The 7,040-nt window shown below is 39.8% G+C and overlaps 1 protein-coding gene across 2 annotated transcripts in view; it reads right to left on the minus strand.

The window, feature by feature from the left end:
* Positions 1-1,421, minus strand: part of LOC139538629 (cytoplasmic protein NCK2-like) — a 52,161-nt gene extending 50,740 nt beyond the window's left edge. Inside the window, exon 1 of one of the 2 annotated variants that reach the window (XM_071340895.1) lies at positions 1,169-1,421. The gene's annotated coding sequence lies outside the window, so the exon portion shown is untranslated. The remainder of the gene's footprint in view (positions 1-1,168) is intronic. The other variant, XM_071340896.1, reaches the window with a different exon arrangement.
* Positions 1,422-7,040: the final 5,619 nt, after the last annotated feature.

Raw genomic sequence — 7,040 nt, forward strand, 5'->3', positions numbered from 1 at the left:
ACATAAGAGAACTGTGGGGTGTAGGTGTTGCAAAGGGAGTGGATAAAAACTGGAAGCTACATTAGGCTACTCAAAACCATGTGTATTTCAGGCTATGAAACCGCACATTAGTTTTCATAAATATCACAAATCAGCCTTGGGCTGAATGACAGTTTTTAAACTGTAGTAGACAAAAGATTGGACACACCATGGTGGATTCTAATGGGATTTACTTACACATTGCTGTCATTGCTCTTTTGTCTGGGCTGTGGGTGGGTGAGAGCAGTTCATGAACTGCTCTGCCAGACTGCAAAACAGGCTACTGTATGTAAACCCTGTCGGCTACAGTAGCCTACAATGTGAAGCTCTTTTATTCTGGTAAAAAAACATCACTTTCTGCAATGTGTGAAAAAAAGTGTGCTATGAAGAGTGTTTAAATGTCCATCTAAGCGCAGCTGTTAAAGCAACAATGTAACAACCTGCGATACAATAGGCTAACAATACTCATCCCAACGAATATGAGCTGTGTGCGGGAATTTGATTTTAGGATTGTAGACCCATTGTGGAACAAGCCAATAGGCTATGGGATAGCATTTAGCAATTCCCCAATTGATTTAAGCACAAAACAAATTGAAACAAAGGGAAAAACTGGGAAGCAATTAGAATGATTTAAAGAAAACAGATAGCCTACGATGTAAACCAAACACGACGGTTTCAAACAGTGGAAGCACAAGAGACGTTAATGAATGAGTCGAAGGCTAGGCTACTCGGTTTATTGTAGCATAATAACATATTCGAGCCTACTTAATATAATAAGTGCATTCTTTAATGTAAAAGGAAAACATTACATTTGTATTTTAACCATATTTTCCTGGAACCCTGTAATAACGCACATATAGCCCATCAACTGTGGAGTGTGGACACAAAGACAGTGCCCTAAAGAATCAGAAAGTGGCGGTCTACTCTAGTGAACAGACAACATGGTCCATGGATATTGTCCACGTCTAGTAGGCCTTGTACCAAACAATGGATAGGCTACTTTGTATGTTTGTACCCACTGACGTGTCATAGTTTGCATTACTACATTTGTGAAAAGAAAACACAGCTGCTATAAGCCTATAGTTCACGCCACAAACATCAAGCCCGGTCTACCACACCAACTTTACGTTCAGTTGAAAATTGTCCTTACCTTGGTGTTCACTCCAACAAGAACGGGCAACGGGGACTGGAGAGCCACACACACTGGGGAAGAAACAGAAAACCTTTTCACAAACCAACCGAGTCGTGATCAAAAGCGCAACAAAACTAAATTCACGTATTTTGTTCGGTTTCTCAGAACGATTCCTCTCTCTGGCCCAGCTATTCCACTCGCTGCTTGCTAGTTCTCTCCCCCTCTAGCACAAGCTTCCTCCACCACAATCCACTCGTCCGACTAGTGACGTCACCGCGGAGGGGGGAGACGAGGGACAATGCGTGGTATGACATGGAGATTGATTTACTTCTACTAATCATACAATATACGTTGTTGAATGACTGGTTGTTTTGCATTCGGAAGTTGCCTTCATAATCAAGGAGTAAATTCAAATAGCCTACTTTAAAGGTATTTACCTCAATTTACACAGTGATATAACAAGTAATCAGCTTTATTCTGTTTTTATTTGCATTTGTGTGACATGTTGAGTTTCCAGGTTGCTGCGTAAAGGGCAAATTGCTGCCTTGGACTGGAAGCCAGGACAAACACTCCAATCTGACCTTTGTTCAATGTTTATTCTGCAGCACTGTTTCCTCATGAAAACATTATTTTTATTTTACCTTTATTTAACTAGGCAAGTCAGTTAATAAGAACAAATTCTTATTTACAATGACGGCCTACCCCAGTCAAACCCTAATCCAGACAACGCTGGACCTATGGGACTCCCAATCACGGCCGGTTGTGATACAGCCTCAAATCCAACCAGGGTCTGTAGCACTGAGACACAGTGCCTTAGACCACTGCGCCACTCAGGAGCCCGAACAATTATCAATTGTTATTTTGAGGAAGTATGACTTTAACCAAACAAACCAATTAAATGGAGTTTGTGACCACTGAATGCAACCCACTGTGATGTTCAGTATTATTTTGTACAGAATTTCCTGTTTCACCCCATTTCAAAACATTTTTGTCACTACTGAACGTGACCCATGTCTCAGGGAATAAAAATAAACATCACTGTGGAGGGCCAAAGCTAGATGTATGTTAAGAGAAGTGCAATATTATCATGTTAGGAGATGTGTACTTGCAATGTGGAGGAGGTCGAAGAGAGTGAGGGAGGTAGAGGGTGAGCTTGAATCGGTTGAAGATGGCAGGAAAAAATGAGTCACATTTTTGGAGAAAGTGGACCCCTGCCTTTTGGCTGATCCATATGTGGTTTCAGGGTGGGTGAAAATGGAGTTGGATGCTGTGGAATCGGTGAAGGTAATACGAAGTGATCTTGTGATAGGTCTTGTAGCTGTACATGAAAAAGTGGACCAACTGAAGGGGAAGATTCCAGGTATTTGTGAATCTCCTTGTTTGGTGCGACGCAGACAGGGTGGCGTGAGTGGTTGAACAGAAGAGTAATTGACCTGTTCTTTTGAGTTGATGTTGCGTCTTTGCTCGTTATCTCGTACAAGCTTTTCTGTTATCCCATACGAGCTTTTGTGCCGAATCCATTACGTTGTTACAGGTGTCAAGCATATGGGCATGTGGCAGCAGTGTGTAGGAGGGAGCTAGGTGTGCAGAAGGGCATGAGACAAAGGAATGTGTAGTATTGGGGAAAGAAGTGGTATGTGTAAATTGTAGGGGTGCCCATGGGGTTAGGGATCAGAAGTGTACAGTATGAGAGAGGCAGTTTGAGGTTACCAGTGTTAGAGTAGTGCAGAGGGTGTCATATGATGAGGCAGTGAAGAAAGTTATATATGAGAACTTGTTCTCAACTGACCTACCTGGTTAAATAAAGGTGAAATAAAAAATAAAACAATTAAAGTAGAGGAAGATGGGTCAATGGGGAGGGATCCTGAGAGGATTCGTGTGAGCAGTAGATCTGTGCCAGCACAGAGGGATAGGACCTTGAGTGATATATGCTTCAGTAAGATTTACTTTATAACGTTCATAGCAATAGTTATCAACTGTATCGCAGGGATGGAACGTAAGTTGCAGAAAATAGAGGTCGTGCAGTGGCAGCTGCAGAGAACAATTTGAGTGTAGGAGATTTGATGTCAGAAGAGTTACAGGGTGTGTTGAGTGGTTGAATCCCGTCCTCCCAGGCCGTTGGCCTGAGCTAGGACCAGATAGGTTTAAATAGTGGAATAGGGTGGTGGGTTTTTAATGAGTGCAGGGTTAGATTGCAGGGTATTATTTCTATGTTTGTTATTTTTTCCCTTTCCCCTTTTTTCACGCAAAGTATAAGGGATTTATACCCCAGTCTAGTTGGTGGCGGCAATGCAACATTTATTGGATGCCAACCACCGTTAAACCTCATCAAAGAAGAAGAGGGCCAACCCTGCCTTTGACCAGCTCTTAATTCCAGTAAGGAAACCTTGCTCTCTGTGTAATTACAGAACAACTAGTCTGGTGTAGCCAGACCTACAAAATTAGGTCGCTGTCCCCCCTCCGTATAGGTAAGCCTGGTTCTCGACGAGGCTAAAGAACAACAAACTACTAGAAATAATCTCTCTGTTGCACTTCCATTTGTCTCCCTGGTCTGGTTTGGCTTTGCTTCTTTAGAAGTAAATAATTGCATTACATGCTCCATTTAATAGCATAGTGTAAACAAACATGACAACGATACAATGCAAGGAAGGAGACAATGTGAATTCCTCTAATGGAGACATTTTGAATGCAGTCATTGCAAAACGGGAGAACAATTAATTGGGTAATGGGTTCAATTAGACTGAATCGGCTCTCTCCTTAATGAGTGGTCCATACTGTGGCAACATAGGGCCAACAGATAATCAGTGATTTGAAGAATGACTGAGGAGACAATTACATTTGGAGAGCGCTGCAGACTTCGTTATTACTGTTACTATCCCCAACAGATGGAAGAACGCTCTATGATGGTAACTGATCGACTGGCATAGCTGTGGGAAGTTGTGTGGGGGTGCTGTGAATATTTTGCATGGGGGGGAGGTTATGGGAGAAAAAATATTTTCCCCCGCGCTGCAGAAAGCTGTGTCAATCCAGATAAAAAAAAATTGCACTGCAGAAGACCGCGATTAGTCTGCTAATACAGGCAAGGCTGACCCGCTCATTAGGCAGGATTAGGCGGTTTGAAGAGGGTGTCATTTTCTGAGCTAAACTGAGCAAGACGCACATCCAACAACACAAATCTCACAGAATTCTGCCCCAAAACAATGACAACCAGTGGCATATGGGCTTTTTATGTGAACACTGATGCCGCCCTATGATAAGCAGTTCACACTTTTTCAAAGGCAGAGGTGCAAAATATTTATCTTGTCCATTCCCAGCGTGCCTCTCCAGGGTGCTGCTGTAGGAGAGACGGTGGCGTGAAAGCTGGCGATGGTGTGAAATAGGCTTTTAGAAGTGCCGTCTTTATTTTTTGAACTTATCGTTAATGCCGTCTTTGGTGTGCTCACCAATGCACAATAACATTTTTACCCACTCCTATCACTCCTTATATCTGTGGAACAGCTTGTTGTGTTGTGGCCATAGACATATAATCCATAGAAGGGTTTTGGAACCTCTAAACCTGGCAACTTGACTGTTATCAATGTCATTTTCAGCCATTCCTGAACCTGAGACCAGAAACAGGCTACCTGAGAGCAATACCAAAACTAATGGTCTAATGATTCTGTATCCTCACAACAAAATCTGCAGAGCAGCGATGATTGTTTTCCCCAAATATTCAACATTTTGTTGGTGGCAAGAATTCTGTACAATAATTTTTGCTGAAAAGCACGAAGTCTTGAATCTTGTGTCATTTTATATATCAATTCATACACCCTGTACCATGGAATCAGTACATCAAATATCTCTTCCCAACTATTTTTCAATCTTATGGCACAGCTGTCAACATCCTGGTCCTCAAATGAAACTGGTATACTTTCCTATTTATGCTATTTTTATTCCTCCGCCAGTTTTGATCCTTTATATTGGGCAGACAGACCAGTTCCCAACCTCCTCCCGCTGCCACCTGCCTCCTCCATTTTTGGGGTAATGCTGTTATCAATTGGTTGTAATCTTGGATTGAGCAGTGCTTCCTTTACAATTCTGATAACATGAAAAACATAACTCTACCATTCCAATTTAAAATATAATTTAAAAACAAAATACCCTTTTCAAACAAAAAATTTATAAAATACAGGTATTTTATCAACCAACACATTTGAGTTTAGCCATAATATTTGTTGTAATATTTGTTCTATCTTTTCAGGGGGATGAAATTGAAATCGTAGCCAGCTCTGCAATGCTTGTTGGAAAAAGAGAGTTACTTTGAAAAAAGTTTCATTTTCAATTAATCAAAAATGGGACATGGCAATCTGCATAAAGGCAAAAAGGACATTTTTAAACAATGGATGAGCTTTTCTTAGTAATCTAGTTGAGAACCATTTAGGGTTCAAGTAAAACTTTTGGATAAGTGAAGTTTTTAGAGAGAGGTTTAGTGCTTTTATATTTAATAATCTCAACCAACCCAGTTCATATAATTATATAGATAGGCACACTTTATCTTGTCTGGTTTAGCATCCCAGATAAAGCAAAATATTTGTTGCTCATATGATTTGAAAAACTAATCATCAGGAGTAGGCAGGTCCATAAGTGAGTAAACTGAGATATGACTAAGGAGTTAATCAGGGCAATTTCTCCATAAATAGACAGGTATTTACCTCTTCATGATTGCAGGATCTTGTCTATTCTTACACATTTTTTATTGAAATTTAATGTGGGGAGCTCATTTATATATTTTGTGATATGAATACCAAGTATGTCTACTTCACCATCAGCCCATTATATAGGTAAACTGCAGGGTAATGTAAAAGTTTAATTTTTTAAAAGATCCAATACATCATATTTTACACTTATCATAATGAGGTTTTAGTTCAGAGAGTCCAGAAAAGTTATCTAGACATTGCAGGGATCTAGCTTGCAGACTTAATATAAAACTTGAGTCATCAGCATACATGGACACCTTTGTTTTTAAGTCTTGGATTTCTAATCCTTTGTTGTTATTTGATGGCTAGCATTTCAATGGCCATAATGAATAGATATGGTGACAGCAGACACCCTTGTTTAACTCCTCTTGACAAATCAAAACTCTCTGAGCAGTAGTCGCTATTTACTATTTTACACCTGGGGTTGCTATACATTACTTTTACCCATTTTGTAAGAGAATCACTGAAATTGAAACAATCCAGGAATTTATAAATAAAATGTGGTCTTACTTTATCGAAGGCCTTTTCAAAATCCGCTATAAATACCAGGCCTGGCTTCTTAGATGTTTCATGGTGTTCTATTATTTCTAGCAGTTATCGTATACAAGGATGGTACAATGATTCTTTACACTATACTATCTTATTTTGTCACATAAACTGAAATTAGGCGAACCATTAGAGTTTTAGCAACTAGGAAATGGTGGAACAATTTTCTGCATAGTGCAACTCTAAATTAAGACCAAAAAGCACATTCTTATGATAAACAATTTTGACTTTGTAGCTGTAATAACTAGTATCTGCTCTCTCATTAGCTAGAATGGTCCCACCTGATCTTGCCTTCTTCCGACTGCCTTCCATAATCTATGTCTATGGTTGATTGCCGCTGTCATTTGTCTTTTGCAAATTTCAAAATACCAATTGTGCGAAAAACATAGTTTGGGGAAAAAATTGTCATTAAATGTGTCATGTGATATGTATTATTATTCATATTGCAGATAGATTGTGGCTTCGATCAATGTAATTGTCTGCATCATTTCCAATCCCCCATATTTTATTTTGTCAACATTCCATCCTTCAGCTCTACTCAACGCCTCCCATCTATCTCTAAATACCAGTTTTCTATTTGCCATATATTTTCTAACTGTGCTGTGATG

The sequence above is a fragment of the Salvelinus alpinus genome, chromosome 14 (assembly GCF_045679555.1).
Source record: "Salvelinus alpinus chromosome 14, SLU_Salpinus.1, whole genome shotgun sequence".
NCBI lineage: Eukaryota > Metazoa > Chordata > Actinopteri > Salmoniformes > Salmonidae > Salvelinus > Salvelinus alpinus.